The 25,474-nt window shown below is 35.1% G+C and overlaps 7 non-coding genes across 7 annotated transcripts; all 7 read right to left on the bottom strand.

The window, feature by feature from the left end:
* Nucleotides 1–3,789: 3,789 nt before the first annotated feature.
* On the bottom strand, nucleotides 3,790–3,863 carry TRNAN-GUU (transfer RNA asparagine (anticodon GUU)). The gene has a single exon. It is a non-coding gene; the product is annotated as a tRNA-Asn (tRNA).
* A 1,794-nt stretch (nucleotides 3,864–5,657) lies between these two features.
* On the bottom strand, nucleotides 5,658–5,731 carry TRNAN-GUU (transfer RNA asparagine (anticodon GUU)). Its single transcript has one exon. It is a non-coding gene; the product is annotated as a tRNA-Asn (tRNA).
* Nucleotides 5,732–10,342: 4,611 nt separating this feature from the next.
* On the bottom strand, nucleotides 10,343–10,416 carry TRNAN-GUU (transfer RNA asparagine (anticodon GUU)). Its single transcript has one exon. It is a non-coding gene; the product is annotated as a tRNA-Asn (tRNA).
* Nucleotides 10,417–12,211: 1,795 nt separating this feature from the next.
* On the bottom strand, nucleotides 12,212–12,285 carry TRNAN-GUU (transfer RNA asparagine (anticodon GUU)). The gene has a single exon. It is a non-coding gene; the product is annotated as a tRNA-Asn (tRNA).
* Nucleotides 12,286–14,080: 1,795 nt separating this feature from the next.
* Nucleotides 14,081–14,154, bottom strand: TRNAN-GUU (transfer RNA asparagine (anticodon GUU)). The gene has a single exon. It is a non-coding gene; the product is annotated as a tRNA-Asn (tRNA).
* Nucleotides 14,155–19,697: 5,543 nt separating this feature from the next.
* On the bottom strand, nucleotides 19,698–19,771 carry TRNAN-GUU (transfer RNA asparagine (anticodon GUU)). Its single transcript has one exon. It is a non-coding gene; the product is annotated as a tRNA-Asn (tRNA).
* A 5,542-nt stretch (nucleotides 19,772–25,313) lies between these two features.
* Nucleotides 25,314–25,387, bottom strand: TRNAN-GUU (transfer RNA asparagine (anticodon GUU)). Its single transcript has one exon. It is a non-coding gene; the product is annotated as a tRNA-Asn (tRNA).
* Nucleotides 25,388–25,474: the final 87 nt, after the last annotated feature.

Raw genomic sequence — 25,474 nt, forward strand, 5'->3', positions numbered from 1 at the left:
TCTACCTAAAAATCCCCAAAACTTGATTAATAGAATATTCTCGTCCCTGGGTGAGATTGAACCACCAACATTCCAGTTAACAGCCAAACGCGCTAACCAATTGCACCACAGAAACCCTATATGAGACATAAACAAACAACAGCTAAGAAACATTGATCTGGAAAGTTTCCTTGCCAAAGTTTATAAAGTCTCTAATCTGGACAGTTATTTTAGGATTTTTCGTTAATTAAAAGGAACACATTGCCATGTTCTTGTGATGAATCAATCCTTCTTGAGTTCTAAGCACTTCCATGAGCAGCAGAGTGGCGCAGCGGAAGCGTGCTGGGCCCATAACCCAGAGGTCGATGGATCGAAACCATCCTCTGCTATGTGCTATTTTCATTTATCAAATCTAAAATTGGGATTGCTATTTTGACTTTTTTGGTCTTTGCTTATAGTAGAAAATCCATTATCATCTTAACTCATTTTAATCGTATTTTGACAGAAGTGCTGTAGCAAAAAATCCACATAATGTCTTTAATTTACCCTATTACTTCTATGGTTATTGAGAAAAACAAACTACATTGACTCCAGAAGAGCAAATCAGGTGATCTAACAAGTAATTTATCAAAATCATCTTTCCAGCTTACACTTTGGTGATGCAATAAGACAATGATTTTGTAAGAAAAATCTTCACACTTCAAAAAGTTTTTCTTAATTCCTTACCTTTGTACTGATAAGATAACACCTGGTTATAACATAACAAAGGCTTTCACTTAAAAATGCTGCTAGGTTGCATTCTGCTGATTAGATATCACCAGGAACAACATTAACCTTCAGGTATTTTCTAAATGTTGAATAAATTGGCTTAAATCAAATTAAACTCACTTTAGAGATAATTGTTTCAGAGAAAGTCTTGAACCCTTCCTTAAAATAGGTAGTTTGACATGTTGACTTCTCTACCTAAAAATCCCCAAAATTTGATTAATAGAATATTCTCGTCCCTGGGTGGGATTGAACCACCAACATTCCAGTTAACAGCCGAACGCGCTAACCAATTGCGCCACAGAAACCCTATATGAGACATAAACAAACAACAGCTAAGAAACATTGGTCTTTAAAGTTTCCATGCCAAAGTTTATAAAGTCTCTAATCTGGACAGTTATTTTAGGATTTTTCGTTAATTAAAAGGAACACATTGCCATGTTCTTGTGATGAATCAACCCTTCTTGAGTTCTAAGCACTTCCATGAGCAGCAGAGTGGCGCAGCGGAAGCGTGCTGGGCCCATAACCCAGAGGTCGATGGATCGAAACCATCCTCTGCTATGTGCTATTTTCATTTATCAAATCTAAAATTGGGATTGCTATTTTGACTTTTTTGGTCCTTGCTTATAGTAGAAAATCCATTATCATCTTAATTCATTTAAATTGTATTTGGACAGAAGTGCTGTAGCAAAAAACCCACATAATGTCTTTACTTTACCCTATTACTTCTATGGTTATTGAGAAAAACAAACTACATTGACTCCAGAAGAGCAAATCAGGTGTTCTAACAAGTAATTTATCAAAATCATCTTTCCAGCTTACACTTTGGTGATGCAATAAGACAATGATTTTGTAAGAAAAATCTTCAAACTTCAAAAAGTTTTTCTTAATTCCTTACCTTTGTACTGATAAGATAACACCTGGTTATAACATAACACAGGCTTTCACTTAAAAATGCTGCTAGGTTGCATTCTGCTGATTAGATATCACCAGGAACAACATTAACCTTCAGGTATTTTCTAAATGTTGAATAAATTGGCTTAAATCAAATTAAACTCACTTTAGAGATAATTGTTTCAGAGAAAGTCTTGAACCCTAACATAAAATAGGTAGTTTGACATGTTGACTTCTCTACCTAAAATTCCCCAAAATTTGACTAATAGAAGATTCTCGTCCCTGGGTGGGAATGAACCACCAACCTTCCGGTTAACAGCCGAACACGCTAACCAATTGCGCCACAGAGACCCTATATGAGACATAAACAAACAACTGCTAAAAAAGATTGATCTGGAAAGTTTCCTTGCCAAAGTTTATAAAGTCTCTAATCTGGACAGTTATTTTAGGATTTTTCGTTAATTAAAAGGAACACATTGCCATGTTCTTGTGATGAATCAACCCTTCTTGAGTTCTAAGCACTTCCACGAGCAGCAGAGTGGCGCAGCAGAAGCTTGCTGGGCCCATAACCCAGAGGTCGATGGATCGAAACCATCCTCTGCTATGTGCTATTTTGATTTATCAAATCTAAAATTGGGATTGCTATTTTGACTTTTTTGGTCTTTGCTTATAGTAGAAAATCCATTATCATCTTAACTCATTTTAATCATATTTTGACAGAAGTGCTGTAGCAAAAAATCCACTTAATGTCTTTACTTTACCCTATTACTTCTATGGTTATTGAGAAAAACAAACTACATTGACTCCAGAAGAGCAAATCAGGTGTTCTAACAAGTAATTTATCAAAATCATCTTTCCAGCTTACACTTTGGTGATGCAATAAGACAATGATTTTGTAAGAAAAATCTTCAAACTTCAAAAAGTTTTTCTTAATTCCTTACCTTTGTACTGATAAGATAAGACCTGGTTTTAACATAACACAGGCTTTCACTTAAAAATGCTGCTAGGTTGCATTCTGCTGATTAGATATCACCAGGAACAACAATAACCTTCAGGTATTTTCTAAATGTTGAATAAATTGGCTTAAATCAAATTAAACTCACTTTAGAGATAATTGTTTCAGAGAAAGTCTTGAACCCTTCCTTAAAATAGGTAGTTTGACATGTTGACTTCTCTACCTAAAAATCCCCAAAACTTGATTAATAGAATATTCTCGTCCCTGGGTGGGATTGAACCACCAACATTCCAGTTAACAGCCGAACGCGCTAACCAATTGCGCCACAGAAACCCTATATGAGACATAAACAAACAACAGCTAAGAAACATTGATCTGGAAAGTTTCCTTGCCAAAGTTTATAAAGTCTCTCATCTGGACAGTTATTTTAGGATTTTTCGTTAATTAAAAGGAACACATTGCCATGTTCTTGTGATGAATCAACCCTTCTTGAGTTCTAAGCACTTCCATGAGCAGCAGAGTGGCGCAGCGAAAGCGTGCTGGGCCCATAACCCAGAGGTCGATGGATCGAAACCATCCTCTGCTATGTGCTATTTTCATTTATCAAATCTAAAATTGGGATTGCTATTTTGACTTTTTTGGTCTTTGCTTATAGTAGAAAATCCATTATCATCTTAACTCATTTTAATCGTATTTTGACAGAAGTGCTGTAGCAAAAAATCCACATAATGTCTTTAATTTACCCTATTACTTCTATGGTTATTGAGAAAAACAAACTACATTGACTCCAGAAGAGCAAATCAGGTGATCTAATAAGTAATTTATCAAAATCATCTTTCCAGCTTACACTTTGGTGATGCAATAAGACAATGATTTTGTAAGAAAAATCTTCACACTTCAAAAAGTTTTTCTTAATTCCTTACCTTTGTACTGATAAGATAACACCTGGTTATAACATAACAAAGGCTTTCACTTAAAAATGCTGCTAGGTTGCATTCTGCTGATTAGATATCACCAGGAACAACATTAACCTTCAGGTATTTTCTAAATATTGAATAAATTGGCTTAAATCAAATTAAACTCACTTTAGAGATAATTGTTTCAGAGAAAGTCTTGAACCCTACCATAAAATAGGTAGTTTGACATGTTGACTTCTCTACCTAAAATTCCCCAAAATTTGACTAATAGAAGATTCTCGTCCCTGGGTGGGATTGAACCACCAACCTTCCGGTTAACAGCCGAACGCGCTAACCAATTGCGCCACAGAGACCCTATGTGATACATAAACAAACAACACCTAAGAAAGATTGATCTGGAAAGTTTCCTTGCCAAAGTTTATAAAGCCTCTAATCTGGACAGTTATTTTAGGATTTTTCGTTAATTAAAAGGAACACATTGCCATGTTCTTGAAATGAATCAACCCTTCTTGAGTTCTAAGCACTTCCATGAGCAGCAGAGTGGTGCAGCGGAAGCGTGCTGGGCCCATAACCAAGAGGTCGATGGATTGAAACTCTGCTATGTGCTGTTTTCATTTATCAAATCTAAAATTGGGATTGCTATTTTGACTTTTTTGGTCTTTGCTTATAGTAGAAAATCCATTATCATCTTAACTCATTTAAATCGTATTTTGACAGAAGTGCTGTAGCAAAAAACCCACATAATGTCTTTACTTTACCCTATTACTTCTATGGTTATTGAGAAAAACAAACTACATTGACTCCAGAAGAGCAAATCAGGTGTTCTAACAAGTAATTTATCAAAATCATCTTTCCAGCTTACACTTTGGTGATGCAATAAGACAATGATTTTGTAAGAAAAATCTTCAAACTTCAAAAAGTTTTTCTTAATTCCTTACCTTTGTTCTGATAAGATAACACCTGGTTATAACATAACACAGGCTTTCACTTAAAAATGCTGCTAGGTTGCATTCTGCTGATTAGATATCACCAGGAACAACATTAACCTTCAGGTATTTTCTAAATGTTGAATAAATTGGCTTAAATCAAATTAAACTCACTTTAGAGATAATTGTTTCAGAGAAAGTCTTGAACCCTTCCTTAAAATAGGTAGTTTGACATGTTGACTTCTCTACCTAAAATTCCCCAAAACTTGATTAATAGAATATTCTCGTCCCTGGGTGGGATTGAACCACCAACATTCCAGTTAACAGCCGAACGCGCTAACCAATTGCGCCACAGAAACCCTATATGAGACATAAACAAACAACAGCTAAGAAACATTGATCTGGAAAGTTTCCTTGCCAAAGTTTATAAAGTCTCTAATCTGGAAAGTTATTTTAGGATTTTTCGTTAATTAAAAGGAACACATTGCCATGTTCTTGTGATGAATCAACCCTTCTTGAGTTCTAAGCACTTCCATGAGCAGCAGAGTGGCGCAGCGGAAGCGTGCTGGGCCCATAACCCAGAGGTCGATGGATCGAAACCATCCTCTGCTATGTGCTATTTTCATTTATCAAATCTAAAATTGGGATTGCTATTTTGACTTTTTTGGTCTTTGCTTATAGTAGAAAATCCATTATCATCTTAACTCATTTTAATCGTATTTTGACAGAAGTGCTGTAGCAAAAAATCCACTTAATGTCTTTACTTTACCCTATTACTTCTATGGTTATTGAGAAAAACAAACTACATTGACTCCAGAAGAGCAAATCAGGTGTTCTAACAAGTAATTTATCAAAATCATCTTTCCAGCTTACACTTTGGTGATGCAATAAGACAATGATTTTGTAAGAAAAATCTTCACACTTCAAAAAGTTTTTCTTAATTCCTTACCTTTGTACTGATAAGATAACACCTGGTTATAACATAACAAAGGCTTTCACTTAAAAATGCTGCTAGGTTGCATTCTGCTGATTAGATATCACCAGGAACAACATTAACCTTCAGGTATTTTCTAAATGTTGAATAAATTGGCTTAAATCAAATTAAACTCACTTTAGAGATAATTGTTTCAGAGAAAGTCTTGAACCCTAACATAAAATAGGTAGTTTGACATGTTGATTCTCTACCTAAAATTCCCCAAAATTTGACTAATAGAAGATTTTCGTCCCTGGGTGGGATTGAACCACCAACCTTCCGGTTAACAGCCGAACACGCTAACCAATTGCGCCACAGAGACCCTATATGAGACATAAACAAACAACTGCTAAAATAGATTGATCTGGAAAGTTTCCTTGCCAAAGTTTATAAAGTCTCTAATCTGGACAGTTATTTTAGGATTTTTCGTTAATTAAAAGGAACACATTGCCATGTTCTTGTGATGAATCAACCCTTCTTGAGTTCTACGCACTTCCACGAGCAGCAGAGTGGCGCAGCAGAAGCTTGCTGGGCCCATAACCCAGAGGTCGATGGATCGAAACCGTCCTCTGCTATGTGCTATTTTGATTTATCAAATCTAAAATTGGGATTGCTATTTTGACTTTTTTGGTCTTTGCTTATAGTAGAAAATCCATTATCATCTTAACTCATTTTAATCGTATTTTGACAGAAGTGCTGTAGCAAAAAACCCACATAATGTCTTTACTTTACCCTATTACTTCTATGGTTATTGAGAAAAACAAACTACATTGACTCCAGAAGAGCAAATCAGGTGTTCTAACAAGTAATTTATCAAAATCATCTTTCCAGCTTACACTTTGGTGATGCAATAAGACAATGATTTTGTAAGAAAAATCTTCAAACTTCAAAAAGTTTTTCTTAATTCCTTACCTTTGTACTGATAAGATAACACCTGGTTATAACATAACACAGGCTTTCACTTAAAAATGCTGCTAGGTTGCATTCTGCTGATTAGATATCACCAGGAACAACATTAACCTTCAGGTATTTTCTAAATGTTGAATAAATTGGCTTAAATCAAATTAAACTCACTTTAGAGATAATTGTTTCAGAGAAAGTCTTGAACCCTAACATAAAATAGGTAGTTTGACATGTTGACTTCTCTACCTAAAATTCCCCAAAATTTGACTAATAGAAGATTCTCGTCCCTGGGTGGGAATGAACCACCAACCTTCCGGTTAACAGCCGAACACGCTAACCAATTGCGCCACAGAGACCCTATATGAGACATAAACAAACAACTGCTAAAAAAGATTGATCTGGAAAGTTTCCTTGCCAAAGTTTGTAAAGTCTCTAATCTGGACAGTTATTTTAGGATTTTTCGTTAATTAAACGGAACACATTGCCATGTTCTTGTGATGAATCAACCCTTCTTGAGTTCTAAGCACTTCCACGAGCAGCAGAGTGGCGCAGCAGAAGCTTGCTGGGCCCATAACCCAGAGGTCGATGGATCGAAACCATCCTCTGCTATGTGCTATTTTGATTTATCAAATCTAAAATTGGGATTGCTATTTTGACTTTTTTGGTCTTTGCTTATAGTAGAAAATCCATTATCATCTTAACTCATTTTAATCATATTTTGACAGAAGTGCTGTAGCAAAAAATCCACTTAATGTCTTTACTTTACCCTATTACTTCTATGGTTATTGAGAAAAACAAACTACATTGACTCCAGAAGAGCAAATCAGGTGTTCTAACAAGTAATTTATCAAAATCATCTTTCCAGCTTACACTTTGGTGATGCAATAAGACAATGATTTTGTAAGAAAAATCTTCAAACTTCAAAAAGTTTTTCTTAATTCCTTACCTTTGTACTGATAAGATAAGACCTGGTTTTAACATAACACAGGCTTTCACTTAAAAATGCTGCTAGGTTGCATTCTGCTGATTAGATATCACCAGGAACAACATTAACCTTCAGGTATTTTCTAAATGTTGAATAAATTGGATTAAATCAAATTAAACTCACTTTAGAGATAATTGTTTCAGAGAAAGTCTTGAACCCTTCCTTAAAATAGGTAGTTTGACATGTTGACTTCTCTACCTCAAAATCCCCAAAACTTGATTAATAGAATATTCTCGTCCCTGGGTGGGATTGAACCACCAACATTCCAGTTAACAGCCGAACGCGCTAACCAATTGCGCCACAGAAACCCTATATGAGACATAAACAAACAACAGCTAAGAAACATTGATCTGGAAAGTTTCCTTGCCAAAGTTTATAAAGTCTCTCATCTGGACAGTTATTTTAGGATTTTTCGTTAATTAAAAGGAACACATTGCCATGTTCTTGTGATGAATCAACCCTTCTTGAGTTCTAAGCACTTCCATGAGCAGCAGAGTGGCGCAGCGAAAGCGTGCTGGGCCCATAACCCAGAGGTCGATGGATCGAAACCATCCTCTGCTATGTGCTATTTTCATTTATCAAATCTAAAATTGGGATTGCTATTTTGACTTTTTTGGTCTTTGCTTATAGTAGAAAATCCATTATCATCTTAACTCATTTTAATCGTATTTTGACAGAAGTGCTGTAGCAAAAAATCCACATAATGTCTTTAATTTACCCTATTACTTCTATGGTTATTGAGAAAAACAAACTACATTGACTCCAGAAGAGCAAATCAGGTGATCTAATAAGTAATTTATCAAAATCATCTTTCCAGCTTACACTTTGGTGATGCAATAAGACAATGATTTTGTAAGAAAAATCTTCACACTTCAAAAAGTTTTTCTTAATTCCTTACCTTTGTACTGATAAGATAACACCTGGTTATAACATAACACAGGCTTTCACTTAAAAATGCTGCTAGGTTGCATTCTGCTGATTAGATATCACCAGGAACAACATTAACCTTCAGGTATTTTCTAAATGTTGAATAAATTGGCTTAAATCAAATTAAACTCACTTTAGAGATAATTGTTTCAGAGAAAGTCTTGAACCCTAACATAAAATAGGTAGTTTGACATGTTGACTTCTCTACCTAAAATTCCCCAAAATTTGACTAATAGAAGATTCTCGTCCCTGGGTGGGAATGAACCACCAACCTTCCGGTTAACAGCCGAACACGCTAACCAATTGCGCCACAGAGACCCTATATGAGACATAAACAAACAACTGCTAAAAAAGATTGATCTGGAAAGTTTCCTTGCCAAAGTTTATAAAGTCTCTAATCTGGACAGTTATTTTAGGATTTTTCGTTAATTAAACGGAACACATTGCCATGTTCTTGTGATGAATCAACCCTTCTTGAGTTCTAAGCACTTCCACGAGCAGCAGAGTGGCGCAGCAGAAGCTTGCTGGGCCCATAACCCAGAGGTCGATGGATCGAAACCATCCTCTGCTATGTGCTATTTTGATTTATCAAATCTAAAATTGGGATTGCTATTTTGACTTTTTTGGTCTTTGCTTATAGTAGAAAATCCATTATCATCTTAACTCATTTTAATCATATTTTGACAGAAGTGCTGTAGCAAAAAATCCACTTAATGTCTTTACTTTACCCTATTACTTCTATGGTTATTGAGAAAAACAAACTACATTGACTCCAGAAGAGCAAATCAGGTGTTCTAACAAGTAATTTATCAAAATCATCTTTCCAGCTTACACTTTGGTGATGCAATAAGACAATGATTTTGTAAGAAAAATCTTCAAACTTCAAAAAGTTTTTCTTAATTCCTTACCTTTGTACTGATAAGATAAGATCTGGTTTTAACATAACACAGGCTTTCACTTAAAAATGCTGCTAGGTTGCATTCTGCTGATTAGATATCACCAGGAACAACATTAACCTTCAGGTATTTTCTAAATGTTGAATAAATTGGATTAAATCAAATTAAACTCACTTTAGAGATAATTGTTTCAGAGAAAGTCTTGAACCCTTCCTTAAAATAGGTAGTTTGACATGTTGACTTCTCTACCTCAAAATCCCCAAAACTTGATTAATAGAATATTCTCGTCCCTGGGTGGGATTGAACCACCAACATTCCAGTTAACAGCCGAACGCGCTAACCAATTGCGCCACAGAAACCCTATATGAGACATAAACAAACAACAGCTAAGAAACATTGATCTGGAAAGTTTCCTTGCCAAAGTTTATAAAGTCTCTCATCTGGACAGTTATTTTAGGATTTTTCGTTAATTAAAAGGAACACATTGCCATGTTCTTGTGATGAATCAACCCTTCTTGAGTTCTAAGCACTTCCATGAGCAGCAGAGTGGCGCAGCGAAAGCGTGCTGGGCCCATAACCCAGAGGTCGATGGATCGAAACCATCCTCTGCTATGTGCTATTTTCATTTATCAAATCTAAAATTGGGATTGCAATTTTGACTTTTTTGGTCTTTGCTTATAGTAGAAAATCCATTATCATCTTAACTCATTTTAATCGTATTTTGACAGAAGTGCTGTAGCAAAAAATCCACATAATGTCTTTAATTTACCCTATTACTTCTATGGTTATTGAGAAAAACAAACTACATTGACTCCAGAAGAGCAAATCAGGTGATCTAATAAGTAATTTATCAAAATCATCTTTCCAGCTTACACTTTGCTGATGCAATAAGACAATGATTTTGTAAGAAAAATCTTCACACTTCAAAAAGTTTTTCTTAATTCCTTACCTTTGTACTGATAAGATAACACCTGGTTATAACATAACAAAGGCTTTCACTTAAAAATGCTGCTAGGTTGCATTCTGCTGATTAGATATCACCAGGAACAACATTAACCTTCAGGTATTTTCTAAATATTGAATAAATTGGCTTAAATCAAATTAAACTCACTTTAGAGATAATTGTTTCAGAGAAAGTCTTGAACCCTACCATAAAATAGGTAGTTTGACATGTTGACTTCTCTACCTAAAATTCCCCTAAATTTGACTAATAGAAGATTCTCGTCCCTGGGTGGGATTGAACCACCAACCTTCCGGTTAACAGCCGAACGCGCTAACCAATTGCGCCACAGAGACCCTATGTGATACATAAACAAACAACACCTAAGAAAGATTGATCTGGAAAGTTTCCTTGCCAAAGTTTATAAAGTCTCTAATCTGGACAGTTATTTTAGGATTTTTCGTTAATTAAAAGGAACACATTGCCATGTTCTTGAAATGAATCAACCCTTCTTGAGTTCTAAGCACTTCCATGAGCAGCAGAGTGGTGCAGCGGAAGCGTGCTGGGCCCATAACCAAGAGGTCGATGGATCAAAACTCTGCTATGTGCTGTTTTCATTTATCAAATCTAAAATTGGGATTGCTATTTTGACTTTTTTGGTCTTTGCTTATAGTAGAAAATCCATTATCATCTTAACTCATTTAAATCGTATTTTGACAGAAGTGCTGTAGCAAAAAACCCACATAATGTCTTTACTTTACCCTATTACTTCTATGGTTATTGAGAAAAACAAACTACATTGACTCCAGAAGAGCAAATCAGGTGTTCTAACAAGTAATTTATCAAAATCATCTTTCCAGCTTACACTTTGGTGATGCAATAAGACAATGATTTTGTAAGAAAAATCTTCAAACTTCAAAAAGTTTTTCTTAATTCCTTACCTTTGTACTGATAAGATAACACCTGGTTATAACATAACACAGGCTTTCACTTAAAAATGCTGCTAGGTTGCATTCTGCTGATTAGATATCACCAGGAACAACATTAACCTTCAGGTATTTTCTAAATGTTGAATAAATTGGATTAAATCAAATTAAACTCACTTTAGAGATAATTGTTTCAGAGAAAGTCTTGAACCCTTCCTTAAAATAGGTAGTTTGACATGTTGACTTCTCTACCTAAAAATCCCCAAAACTTGATTAATAGAATATTCTCGTCCCTGGGTGGGATTGAACCACCAACATTCCAGTTAACAGCCGAACGCGCTAACCAATTGCGCCACAGAAACCCTATATGAGACATAAACAAACAACAGCTAAGAAACATTGATCTGGAAAGTTTCCTTGCCAAAGTTTATAAAGTCTCTCATCTGGACAGTTATTTTAGGATTTTTCGTTAATTAAAAGGAACACATTGCCATGTTCTTGTGATGAATCAACCCTTCTTGAGTTCTAAGCACTTCCATGAGCAGCAGAGTGGCGCAGCGAAAGCGTGCTGGGCCCATAACCCAGAGGTCGATGGATCGAAACCATCCTCTGCTATGTGCTATTTTCAATTATCAAATCTAAAATTGGGATTGCTATTTTGACTTTTTTGGTCTTTGCTTATAGTAGAAAATCCATTATCATCTTAACTCATTTTAATCGTATTTTGACAGAAGTGCTGTAGCAAAAAATCCACATAATGTCTTTAATTTACCCTATTACTTCTATGGTTATTGAGAAAAACAAACTACATTGACTCCAGAAGAGCAAATCAGGTGATCTAATAAGTAATTTATCAAAATCATCTTTCCAGCTTACACTTTGGTGATGCAATAAGACAATGATTTTGTAAGAAAAATCTTCACACTTCAAAAAGTTTTTCTTAATTCCTTACCTTTGTACTGATAAGATAACACCTGGTTATAACATAACAAAGGCTTTCACTTAAAAATGCTGCTAGGTTGCATTTTGCTGATTAGATATCACCAGGAACAACATTAACCTTCAGGTATTTTCTAAATGTTGAATAAATTGGCTTAAATCAAATTAAACTCACTTTAGAGATAATTGTTTCAGAGAAAGTCTTGAACCCTACCATAAAATAGGTAGTTTGACATGTTGACTTCTCTACCTAAAATTCCCCTAAATTTGACTAATAGAAGATTCTCGTCCCTGGGTGGGATTGAACCACCAACCTTCCGGTTAACAGCCGAACGCGCTAACCAATTGCGCCACAGAGACCCTATGTGATACATAAACAAACAACACCTAAGAAAGATTGATCTGGAAAGTTTCCTTGCCAAAGTTTATAAAGTCTCTAATCTGGACAGTTATTTTAGGATTTTTCGTTAATTAAAAGGAACACATTGCCATGTTCTTGAAATGAATCAACCCTTCTTGAGTTCTAAGCACTTCCATGAGCAGCAGAGTGGTGCAGCGGAAGCGTGCTGGGCCCATAACCAAGAGGTCGATGGATCGAAACTCTGCTATGTGCTGTTTTCATTTATCAAATCTAAAATTGGGATTGCTCTTTTGACTTTTTTGGTCTTTGCTTATAGTAGAAAATCCATTATCATCTTAACTCATTTAAATCGTATTTTGACAGAAGTGCTGTAGCAAAAAACCCACATAATGTCTTTACTTTACCCTATTACTTCTATGGTTATTGAGAAAAACAAACTACATTGACTCCAGAAGAGCAAATCAGGTGTTCTAACAAGTAATTTATCAAAATCATCTTTCCAGCTTACACTTTGGTGATGCAATAAGACAATGATTTTGTAAGAAAAATCTTCAAACTTCAAAAAGTTTTTCTTAATTCCTTACCTTTGTACTGATAAGATAACACCTGGTTATAACATAACACAGGCTTTCACTTAAAAATGCTGCTAGGTTGCATTCTGCTGATTAGATATCACCAGGAACAACATTAACCTTCAGGTATTTTCTAAATGTTGAATAAATTGGCTTAAATCAAATTAAACTCACTTTAGAGATAATTGTTTCAGAGAAAGTCTTGAACCCTTCCTTAAAATAGGTAGTTTGACATGTTGACTTCTCTACCTAAAATTCCCCAAAACTTGATTAATAGAATATTCTCGTCCCTGGGTGGGATTGAACCACCAACATTCCAGTTAACAGCCGAACGCGCTAACCAATTGCGCCACAGAAACCCTATATGAGACATAAACAAACAACAACTAAGAAACATTGATCTGGAAAGTTTCCTTGCCAAAGTTTATAAAGTCTCTAATCTGGAAAGTTATTTTAGGATTTTTCGTTAATTAAAAGGAACACATTGCCATGTTCTTGTGATGAATCAACCCTTCTTGAGTTCTAAGCACTTCCATGAGCAGCAGAGTGGCGCAGCGGAAGCGTGCTGGGCCCATAACCCAGAGGTCGATGGATCGAAACCATCCTCTGCTATGTGCTATTTTCATTTATCAAATCTAAAATTGGGATTGCTATTTTGACTTTTTTGGTCTTTGCTTATAGTAGAAAATCCATTATCATCTTAACTCATTTTAATCATATTTTGACAGAAGTGCTGTAGCAAAAAATCCACATAATGTCTTTAATTTACCCTATTACTTCTATGGTTATTGAGAAAAACAAACTACATTGACTCCAGAAGAGCAAATCAGGTGATCTAATAAGTAATTTATCAAAATCATCTTTCCAGCTTACACTTTGGTGATGCAATAAGACAATGATTTTGTAAGAAAAATCTTCACACTTCAAAAAGTTTTTCTTAATTCCTTACCTTTGTACTGATAAGATAACACCTGGTTATAACATAACAAAGGCTTTCACTTAAAAATGCTGCTAGGTTGCATTCTGCTGATTAGATATCACCAGGAACAACATTAACCTTCAGGTATTTTCTAAATATTGAATAAATTGGCTTAAATCAAATTAAACTCACTTTAGAGATAATTGTTTCAGAGAAAGTCTTGAACCCTACCATAAAATAGGTAGTTTGACATGTTGACTTCTCTACCTAAAATTCCCCAAAATTTGACTAATAGAAGATTCTCGTCCCTGGGTGGGATTGAACCACCAACCTTCCGGTTAACAGCCGAACGCGCTAACCAATTGCGCCACAGAGACCCTATGTGATACATAAACAAACAACACCTAAGAAAGATTGATCTGGAAAGTTTCCTTGCCAAAGTTTATAAAGTCTCTAACCTGGACAGTTATTTTAGGATTTTTCGTTAATTAAAAGGAACACATTGCCATGTTCTTGAAATGAATCAACCCTTCTTGAGTTCAAAGCACTTCCATGAACAGCAGAGTGGTGCAGCGGAAGCGTGCTGGGCCCATAACCAAGAGGTCGATGGATCGAAACTCTGCTATGTGCTATTTTCATTTATCAAATCTAAAATTGGGATTGCTATTTTGACTTTTTTGGTCTTTGCTTATAGTAGAAAATCCATTATCATCTTAACTCATTTTAATCGTATTTTGACAGAAGTGCTGTAGCAAAAAATCCACATAATGTCTTTAATTTACCCTATTACTTCTATGGTTATTGAGAAAAACAAACTACATTGACTCCAGAAGAGCAAATCAGGTGATCTAACAAGTAATTTATCAAAATCATCTTTCCAGCTTACACTTTGGTGATGCAATAAGACAATGATTTTGTAAGAAAAATCTTCAAACTTCAAAAGGTTTTTCTTAATTCCTTACCTTTGTACTGATAAGATAACACCTGGTTATAACATAACACAGGCTTTCACTTAAAAATGCTGCTAGGTTGCATTCTGCTGATTAGATATCACCAGGAACAACATTAACCTTCAGGTATTTTCTAAATGTTGAATAAATTGGCTTAAATCAATTTAAACTCACTTTAGAGATAATTGTTTCAGAGAAAGTCTTGAACCCTTCCTTAAAATAGGTAGTTTGACATGTTGACTTCTCTACCTAAAAATCCCCAAAACTTGATTAATAGAATATTCTCGTCCCTGGGTGGGATTGAACCACCAACATTCCAGTTAACAGCCGAACGCGCTAACCAATTGCGCCACAGAAACCCTATATGAGACATAAACAAACAACTGCTAAAAAAGATTGATCTGGAAAGTTTCCTTGCCAAAGTTTATAAAGTCTCTAATCTGGACAGTTATTTTAGGATTTTTCGTTAATTAAAAGGAACACATTGCCATGTTCTTGTGATGAATCAACCCTTCTTGAGTTCTAAGCACTTCCATGAGAAGCAGAGTGGCGCAGCAGAAGCTTGCTGGGCCCATAACCCAGAGGTCGATGGATCGAAACCATCCTCTGCTATGTGCTATTTTCATTTATCAAATCTAAAATTGGGATTGCTATTTTGACTTTTTTGGTCTTTGCTTATAGTAGAAAATCCATTATCATCTTAACTCATTTTAATCGTATTTTGACAGAAGTGCTGTAGCAAAAAATCCACATAATGTCTTTACTTTACCCTATTACTTCTATGGTTATTGAGAAAAACAAACTACATTGACTCCAGAAGAGCAAATCAGGTGATCTAACAAGTAATTTATCAAAATCATCTTTCCAGCTTACACTTTGGTGATGCAATAAGACAATGATTTTGTAAGAAAAATCTTCACACTTCAAAAAGTTTTTCTTAATTCCTTACCTTTGTACTGATAAGATAACACCTGGTTATAACATAACAAAGGCTTTCACTTAAAAATGCTGCTAGGTTGCATTCTGCTGATTAGATATCACCAGGAACAACATTAACCTTCAGGTATTTTCTAAATGTTGAATAAATTGGCTTAAATCAAATTAAACTCACTTTAGAGATAATTGTTTCAGAGAAAGTCTTGAACCCTTCCTTAAAATAGGTAGTTTGACATGTTGACTTCTCTACCTAAAAATCCCCAAAACTTGATTAATAGAATATTCACATCCCTGGGTGGGATTGAACCACCAACATTCCAATTAACAACCGAACGCGCTCACCAGTTGCGCCACAGAAACCCTATATGAGACATAAACAAACAACAGCTAAGAAACATTGATCTGGAAAGTTTCCTTGCCAAAGTTTATAAAGTCTCTAATCTGGACAGTTATTTTAGGATTTTTCGTTAATTAAAAGGAACACATTGCCATGTTCTTGTGATGAATCAATCCTTCTTGAGTTCTAAACACTTTAATGAGCAGCAGAGTGGCGCAGCAGAAGCGTGCTAGGCCCATAACCCAGAGGTCGATGGATTGAAACCATCCTCTGCTATGTGCTATTTTCATTTATCAAATCTAAAATTGGGATTGCTATTTTGACTTTTTTGGTCTTTGCTTATAGTAGAAAATCCATTATCATCTTAACTCATTTTAATCGTATTTTGACAGAAGTGCTGTAGCAAAAAATCCACATAATGTCTTTAATTTACCCTATTACTTCTATGGTTATTGAGAAAAACAAACTACATTGACTCCAGAAGAGCAAATCAGGTGATCTAACAAGTAATTTATCAAAATCATCTTTCCAGCTTACACATTGGTGATGCAATAAGACAATGATTTTGTAAGAAAAATCTTCACACTTCAAAAAGTTTTTCTTAATTCCTTACCTTTGTACTGATAAGATAACACCTGGTTTTAACATAACACAGGCTTCCACTTAAAAATGCTGATAGGTTGCATTCTGCTGATTAGATATCACCAGGAACAACATTAACCTTCAGGTATTTTCTAAATGTTGAATAAATTGGCTTAAATCAAATTAAACTCACTTTAGAGATAATTGTTTCAGAGAAAGTCTTGAACCCTAACATAAAATAGGTAGTTTGACATGTTGACTTCTCTACCTAAAATTCCCCAAAATTTGACTAATAGAAGATTCTCGTCCCTGGGTGGGATTGAACCACCAACCTTCCGGTTAACAGCCGAACATGCTAACCAATTGCGCCACAGAGACCCTATATGAGACATAAACAAACAACTGCTAAAAAAGATTGATCTGGAAAGTTTCCTTACCAAAGTTTATAAAGTCTCTAATCTGGACAGTTATTTTAGGATTTTTCGTTAATTAAAAGGAACACATTGCCATGTTTTTGTGATGAATCAACCCTTCTTGAGTTCTAAGCACTTCCATGAGCAGCAGAGTGGCGCAGCAGAAGCTTGCTGGGCCCATAACCCAGAGGTCGATGGATCGAAACCATCCTCTGCTATGTGCTATTTTGATTTATCAAATCTAAAATTGGGATTGCTATTTTGACTTTTTTGGTCTTTGCTTATAGTAGAAAATCCATTATCATCTTAACTCATTTTAATCATATTTTGACAGAAGTGCTGTAGCTAAAAATCCACTTAATATCTTTACTTTACCCTATTACTTCTATGGTTATTGAGAAAAACAAACTACATTGACTCCAGAAGAGCAAATCAGGTGTTCTAACAAGTAATTTATCAAAATCATCTTTCCAGCTTACACTTTGGTGATGCAATAAGACAATGACTTTGTAAGAAAAATCTTCAAACTTCAAAAAGTTTTTCTTAATACCTTACCTTTGTACTGATAAGATAAGACCTGGTTTTAACATAACACAGGCTTTCACTTAAAAATGCTGCTAGGTTGCATTCTGCTGATTAGATATCACCAGGAACAACATTAACCTTCAGGTATTTTCTAAATGTTGAATAAATTGGCTTAAATCAAATTAAACTCACTTTAGAGATAATTGTTTCAGAGAAAGTCTTGAACCCTACCATAAAATAGGTAGTTTGACATGTTGACTTCTCTACCTAAAATTCCCCAAAACTTGATTAATAGAATATTCTCGTCCCTGGGTGGGATTGAACCACCAACATTCCAGTTAACAGCCGAACGCGCTAACCAATTGCGCCACAGAAACCCTATATGAGACATAAACAAACAACAGCTAAGAAACATTGATCTGGAAAGTTTCCTTGCCAAAGTTTATAAAGTCTCTAATCTGGACAGTTATTTTAGGATTTTTCGTTAATTAAAAGGAACACATTGCCATGTTCTTGTGATGAATCAACCCTTCTTGAGTTCTAAGCACTTCCATGAGCAGCAGAGTGGCGCAGCGGAAGCGTGCTGGGCCCATAACCCAGAGGTCGATGGATCGAAACCATCCTCTGCTATGTGCTATTTTCATTTATCAAATCTAAAATTGGGATTGCTATATTGACTTTTTTGGTCTTTGCTTATAGTAGAAAATCCATTACCATCTTAACTCATTTTAATCGTATTTTGACAGAAGTGCTGTAGCAAAAAATCCACATAATGTCTTTAATTTACCCTATTACTTCTATGGTTATTGAGAAAAACAAACTACATTGACTCCAGAAGAGCAAATCAGGTGATCTAATAAGTAATTTATCAAAATCATCTTTCCAGCTTACACTTTGGTGATGCAATAAGACAATGATTTTGTAAGAAAAATCTTCACACTTCAAAAAGTTTTTCTTAATTCCTTACCTTTGTACTGATAAGATAACACCTGGTTATAACATAACAAAGGCTTTCACTTAAAAATGCTGCTAGGTTGCATTCTGCTGATTAGATATCACCAGGAACAACATTAACCTTCAGGTATTTTCTAAATGTTGAATAAATTGGCTTAAATCAAATTAAACTCACTTTAGAGATAATTGTTTCAGAGAAAGTCTTGAACCCTTCCTTAAAATAGGTAGTTTGACATGTTGACTTCTCTACCTAAAAATCCCCAAAACTTGATTAATAGAATATTCTCGTCCCTGGGTGGGATTGAACCACCAACATTCCAGTTAACAGCCGAACACGCTAACCAATTGCGCCACAGAAACCCTATATGAGATATAAACAAACAACAGCTAAGAAACATTGATCTGGAAAGTTTCCTTGCCAAAGTTTATAAAGTCTCTAATCTGGACAGTTATTTTAGGATTTTTCGTTAATTAAAAGGAACACATTGCCATGTTCTTGTGATGAATCAACCCTTCTTGAGTTCTAAGAACTTCCATGAGCAGCAGAGTGGCGCAGCGGAAGCGTGCTGGGCCCATAACCCAGAGGTCGATGTATCGAAACCATCCTCTGCTATGTGCTATTTTCATTTATCAAATCTAAAATTGGGATTGCTATTTTGACTTTTTTGGTCTTTGCTTATAGTAGAAAATCCATTACCATCTTAACTCATTTTAATCGTATTTTGACAGAAGTGCTGTAGCAAAAAATCCACATAATGTCTTTAATTTACCCTATTACTTCTATTGTTATTGAGAAAAACAAACTACATTGACTCCAGAAGAGCAAATCAGGTGATCTAATAAGTAATTTATCAAAATCATCTTTCCAGCTTACACTTTGGTGATGCAATAAGACAATGATTTTGTAAGAAAAATCTTCACACTTCAAAAAGTTTTTCTTAATTCCTTACCTTTGTACTGATAAGATAACACCTGGTTATAACATAACAAAGGCTTTCACTTAAAAATGCTGCTAGGTTGCATTCTGCTGATTAGATATCACCAGGAACAACATTAACCTTCAGGTATTTTCTAAATGTTGAATAAATTGGCTTAAATCAAATTAAACTCACTTTAGAGATAATTGTTTCAGAGAAAGTCTTGAACCCTAACATAAAATAGGTAGTTTGACATGTTGACTTCTCTACCTAAAATTCCCCAAAATTTGACTAATAGAAGATTCTCGTCCCTGGGTGGGATTGAACCACCAACCTTCCGGTTAACAGCCGAACACGCTAACCAATTGCGCCACAGAGACCCTATATGAGACATAAACAAACAACTGCTAAAAAAGATTGATCTGGAAAGTTTCCTTGCCAAAGTTTATAAAGTCTCTAATCTGGACAGTTATTTTAGGATTTTTCGTTAATTAAAAGGAAGACATTGCCATGTTCTTGAGATGAATCAACCCTTCTTGAGTTCTAAGAACTTCCATGAGCAGCAGAGTGGCGCAGCGGAAGCGTGCTGGGCCCATAACCCAGAGGTCGATGGATCGAAACTCTGCTATGTGCTGTTTTCATTTATCAAATCTAAAATTGTGATTGCTATTTTGACTTTTTTGGTCTTTGCTTATAGTAGAAAATCCATTATCATCTTAACTCATTTAAATCGTATTTTGACAGAAGTGCTGTAGCAAAAAACCCACATAATGTCTTTACTTTACCCTATTACTTCTATGGTTATTGAGAAAAACAAACTACATTGACTCCAGAAGAGCAAATCAGGTGTTCTAACAAGTAATTTATCAAAATCATCTTTCCAGCTTACACTTTGGTGATGCAATAAGACAATGATTTTGTAAGAAAAATCTTCAAACTTCAAAAAGTTTTTCTTAATTCCTTACCTTTGTACTGATAAGATAACACCTGGTTATAACATAACACAGGCTTTCACTTAAAATGCTGCTAGGTTGCATTCTGCTGATTAGATATCACCAGGAACAACATTAACCTTCAGGTATTTTCTAAATGTTGAATAAATTGGCTTAAATCAAATTAAACTCACTTTAGAGATAATTGTTTCAGAGAAAGTCTTGAACCCTTCCTTAAAATATGTAGTTTGACATGTTGACTTCTCTACCTAAAAATCCCCAAAACTTGATTAATAGAATATTCTCGTCCCTGGGTGGGATTGAACCACCAACATACCAGTTAACAGCCGAACGTGCTAACCAATTGCGCCACAGAAACCCTATATGAGACATAAACAAACAACAGCTAAGAAACATTGATCTGGAAAGTTTCCTTGCCAAAGTTTATAAAGTCTCTAATCTGGACAGTTATTTTAGGATTTTTCGTTAATTAAAAGGCACACATTGCCATGTTCTTGTGATGAATCAACCCTTCTTGAGTTCTAAACACTTCCATGAGCAGCAGAGTGGTGCAGCGGAAGCGTGCTGGGCCCATAACCCAGAGGTCGATGGATCGAAACCATCCTCTGCTATGTGCTATTTTCATTTATCAAATCTAAAATTGGGATTGCTATTTTGACTTTTTTGGTCTTTGCTTATAGTAGAAAATCCATTATCATCTTAACTCATTTTAATCGTATTTTGACAGAAGTGCTGTAGCAAAAAATCCACATAATGTCTTTAATTTACCCTATTATTTCTATGGTTATTGAGAAAAACAAACTACATTGACTCCAGAAGAGCAAATCAGGTGATCTAACAAGTAATTTATCAAAATCATCTTTCCAGCTTACACTTTGGTGATGCAATAAGACAATGATTTTGTAAGAAAAATCTTCACACTTCAAAAAGTTTTTCTTTATTCCTTACCTTTGTACTGATAAGATAACACCTGGTTATAACATAACAAAGGCTTTCACTTAAAAATGCTGCTAGGTTGCATTCTGCTGATTAGATATCACCAGGAACAACATTAACCTTCAGGTATTTTCTAAATGTTGAATAAATTAGCTTAAATCAAATTAAACTCACTTTAGAGATAATTGTTTCAGAGAAAGTCTTGAACCCTTCCTTAAAATAGGTAGTTTGACATGTTGACTTCTCTACCTAAAAATCCCCAAAACTTGATTAATAGAATATTCTCGTCACTGGGTGGGATTGAACCACCAACATTCCAGTTAACAGCCGAACACACTAACCAATTGCGCCACAGAAACCCTATATGAGACATAAACAAACAACAGCTAAGAAACATTGATCTGGAAAGTTTCCTTGCCAAAGTTTATAAAGTCTCTAATCTGGACAGTTATTTTAGGATTTTTCGTTAATTAAAAGGAACACATTGCCATGTTCTTGTGATGAATCAATCCTTCTTGAGTTCTAAACACTTTAATGAGCAGCAGAGTGGCGCAGCAGAAGCGTGCTAGGCCCATAACCCAGAGGTCGATGGATTGAAACCATCCTCTGCTATGTGCTATTTTCATTTATCAAATCTAAAATTGGGATTGCTATTTTGACTTTTTTGGTCTTTGCTTATAGTAGAAAATCCATTATCATCTTAACTCATTTTAATCGTATTTTGACAGAAGTGCTGTAGCAAAAAATCCACATAATGTCTTTAATTTACCCTATTACTTCTATGGTTATTGAGAAAAACAAACTACATTGACTCCAGAAGAGCAAATCAGGTGATCTAACAAGTAATTTATCAAAATCATCTTTCCAGCTTACACATTGGTGATGCAATAAGACAATGATTTTGTAAGAAAAATCTTCACACTTCAAAAAGTTTTTCTTAATTCCTTACCTTTGTACTGATAAGATAACACCTGGTTTTAACATAACACAGGCTTCCACTTAAAAATGCTGATAGGTTGCATTCTGCTGATTAGATATCACCAGGAACAACATTAACCTTCAGGTATTTTCTAAATGTTGAATAAATTGGCTTAAATCAAATTAAACTCACTTTAGAGATAATTGTTTCAGAGAAAGTCTTGAACCCTAACATAAAATAGGTAGTTTGACATGTTGACTTCTCTACCTAAAATTCCCCAAAATTTGACTAATAGAAGATTCTCGTCCCTGGGTGGGATTGAACCACCAACCTTCCGGTTAACAGCCGAACATGCTAACCAATTGCGCCACAGAGACCCTATATGAGACATAAACAAACAACTGCTAAAAAAGATTGATCTGGAAAGTTTCCTTACCAAAGTTTATAAAGTCTCTAATCTGGACAGTTATTTTAGGATTTTTCGTTAATTAAAAGGAACACATTGCCATGTTTTTGTGATGAATCAACCCTTCTTGAGTTCTAAGCACTTCCATGAGCAGCAGAGTGGCGCAGCAGAAGCTTGCTGGGCCCATAACCCAGAGGTCGATGGATCGAAACCATCCTCTGCTATGTGCTATTTTGATTTATCAAATCTAAAATTGGGATTGCTATTTTGACTTTTTTGGTCTTTGCTTATAGTAGAAAATCCATTATCATCTTAACTCATTTTAATCATATTTTGACAGAAGTGCTGTAGCTAAAAATCCACTTAATATCTTTACTTTACCCTATTACTTCTATGGTTATTGAGAAAAACAAACTACATTGACTCCAGAAGAGCAAATCAGGTGTTCTAACAAGTAATTTATCAAAATCATCTTTCCAGCTTACACTTTGGTGATGCAATAAGACAATGACTTTGTAAGAAAAATCTTCAAACTTCAAAAAGTTTTTCTTAATACCTTACCTTTGTACTGATAAGATAAGACCTGGTTTTAACATAACACAGGCTTTCACTTAAAAATGCTGCTAGGTTGCATTCTGCTGATTAGATATCACCAGGAACAACATTAACCTTCAGGTATTTTCTAAATGTTGAATAAATTGGCTTAAATCAAATTAAACTCACTTTAGAGATAATTGTTTCAGAGAAAGTCTTGAACCCTACCATAAAATAGGTAGTTTGACATGTTGACTTCTCTACCTAAAATTCCCCAAAACTTGATTAATAGAATATTCTCGTCCCTGGGTGGGATTGAACCACCAACATTCCAGTTAACAGCCGAACGCGCTAACCAATTGCGCCACAGAAACCCTATATGAGACATAAACAAACAACAGCTAAGAAACATTGATCTGGAAAGTTTCCTTGCCAAAGTTTATAAAGTCTCTAATCTGGACAGTTATTTTAGGATTTTTCGTTAATTAAAAGGAACACATTGCCATGTTCTTGTGATGAATCAACCCTTCTTGAGTTCTAAGCACTTCCATGAGCAGCAGAGTGGCGCAGCGGAAGCGTGCTGGGCCCATAACCCAGAGGTCGATGGATCGAAACCATCCTCTGCTATGTGCTATTTTCATTTATCAAATCTAAAATTGGGATTGCTATATTGACTTTTTTGGTCTTTGCTTATAGTAGAAAATCCATTACCATCTTAACTCATTTTAATCGTATTTTGACAGAAGTGCTGTAGCAAAAAATCCACATAATGTCTTTAATTTACCCTATTACTTCTATGGTTATTGAGAAAAACAAACTACATTGACTCCAGAAGAGCAAATCAGGTGATCTAATAAGTAATTTATCAAAATCATCTTTCCAGCTTACACTTTGGTGATGCAATAAGACAATGATTTTGTAAGAAAAATCTTCACACTTCAAAAAGTTTTTCTTAATTCCTTACCTTTGTACTGATAAGATAACACCTGGTTATAACATAACAAAGGCTTTCACTTAAAAATGCTGCTAGGTTGCATTCTGCTGATTAGATATCACCAGGAACAACATTAACCTTCAGGTATTTTCTAAATGTTGAATAAATTGGCTTAAATCAAATTAAACTCACTTTAGAGATAATTGTTTCAGAGAAAGTCTTGAACCCTTCCTTAAAATAGGTAGTTTGACATGTTGACTTCTCTACCTAAAAATCCCCAAAACTTGATTAATAGAATATTCTCGTCCCTGGGTGGGATTGAACCACCAACATTCCAGTTAACAGCCGAACACGCTAACCAATTGCGCCACAGAAACCCTATATGAGATATAAACAAACAACAGCTAAGAAACATTGATCTGGAAAGTTTCCTTGCCAAAGTTTATAAAGTCTCTAATCTGGACAGTTATTTTAGGATTTTTCGTTAATTAAAAGGAACACATTGCCATGTTCTTGTGATGAATCAACCCTTCTTGAGTTCTAAGAACTTCCATGAGCAGCAGAGTGGCGCAGCGGAAGCGTGCTGGGCCCATAACCCAGAGGTCGATGTATCGAAACCATCCTCTGCTATGTGCTATTTTCATTTATCAAATCTAAAATTGGGATTGCTATTTTGACTTTTTTGGTCTTTGCTTATAGTAGAAAATCCATTACCATCTTAACTCATTTTAATCGTATTTTGACAGAAGTGCTGTAGCAAAAAATCCACATAATGTCTTTAATTTACCCTATTACTTCTATTGTTATTGAGAAAAACAAACTACATTGACTCCAGAAGAGCAAATCAGGTGATCTAATAAGTAATTTATCAAAATCATCTTTCCAGCTTACACTTTGGTGATGCAATAAGACAATGATTTTGTAAGAAAAATCTTCACACTTCAAAAAGTTTTTCTTAATTCCTTACCTTTGTACTGATAAGATAACACCTGGTTATAACATAACAAAGGCTTTCACTTAAAAATGCTGCTAGGTTGCATTCTGCTGATTAGATATCACCAGGAACAACATTAACCTTCAGGTATTTTCTAAATGTTGAATAAATTGGCTTAAATCAAATTAAACTCACTTTAGAGATAATTGTTTCAGAGAAAGTCTTGAACCCTAACATAAAATAGGTAGTTTGACATGTTGACTTCTCTACCTAAAATTCCCCAAAATTTGACTAATAGAAGATTCTCGTCCCTGGGTGGGATTGAACCACCAACCTTCCGGTTAACAGCCGAACACGCTAACCAATTGCGCCACAGAGACCCTATATGAGACATAAACAAACAACTGCTAAAAAAGATTGATCTGGAAAGTTTCCTTGCCAAAGTTTATAAAGTCTCTAATCTGGAC

Source organism: Taudactylus pleione, unplaced genomic scaffold, assembly GCF_031769625.1.
Source record: "Taudactylus pleione unplaced genomic scaffold, aTauple2 ptg000134l, whole genome shotgun sequence".
In the NCBI taxonomy this organism is placed as follows: domain Eukaryota; kingdom Metazoa; phylum Chordata; class Amphibia; order Anura; family Myobatrachidae; genus Taudactylus; species Taudactylus pleione.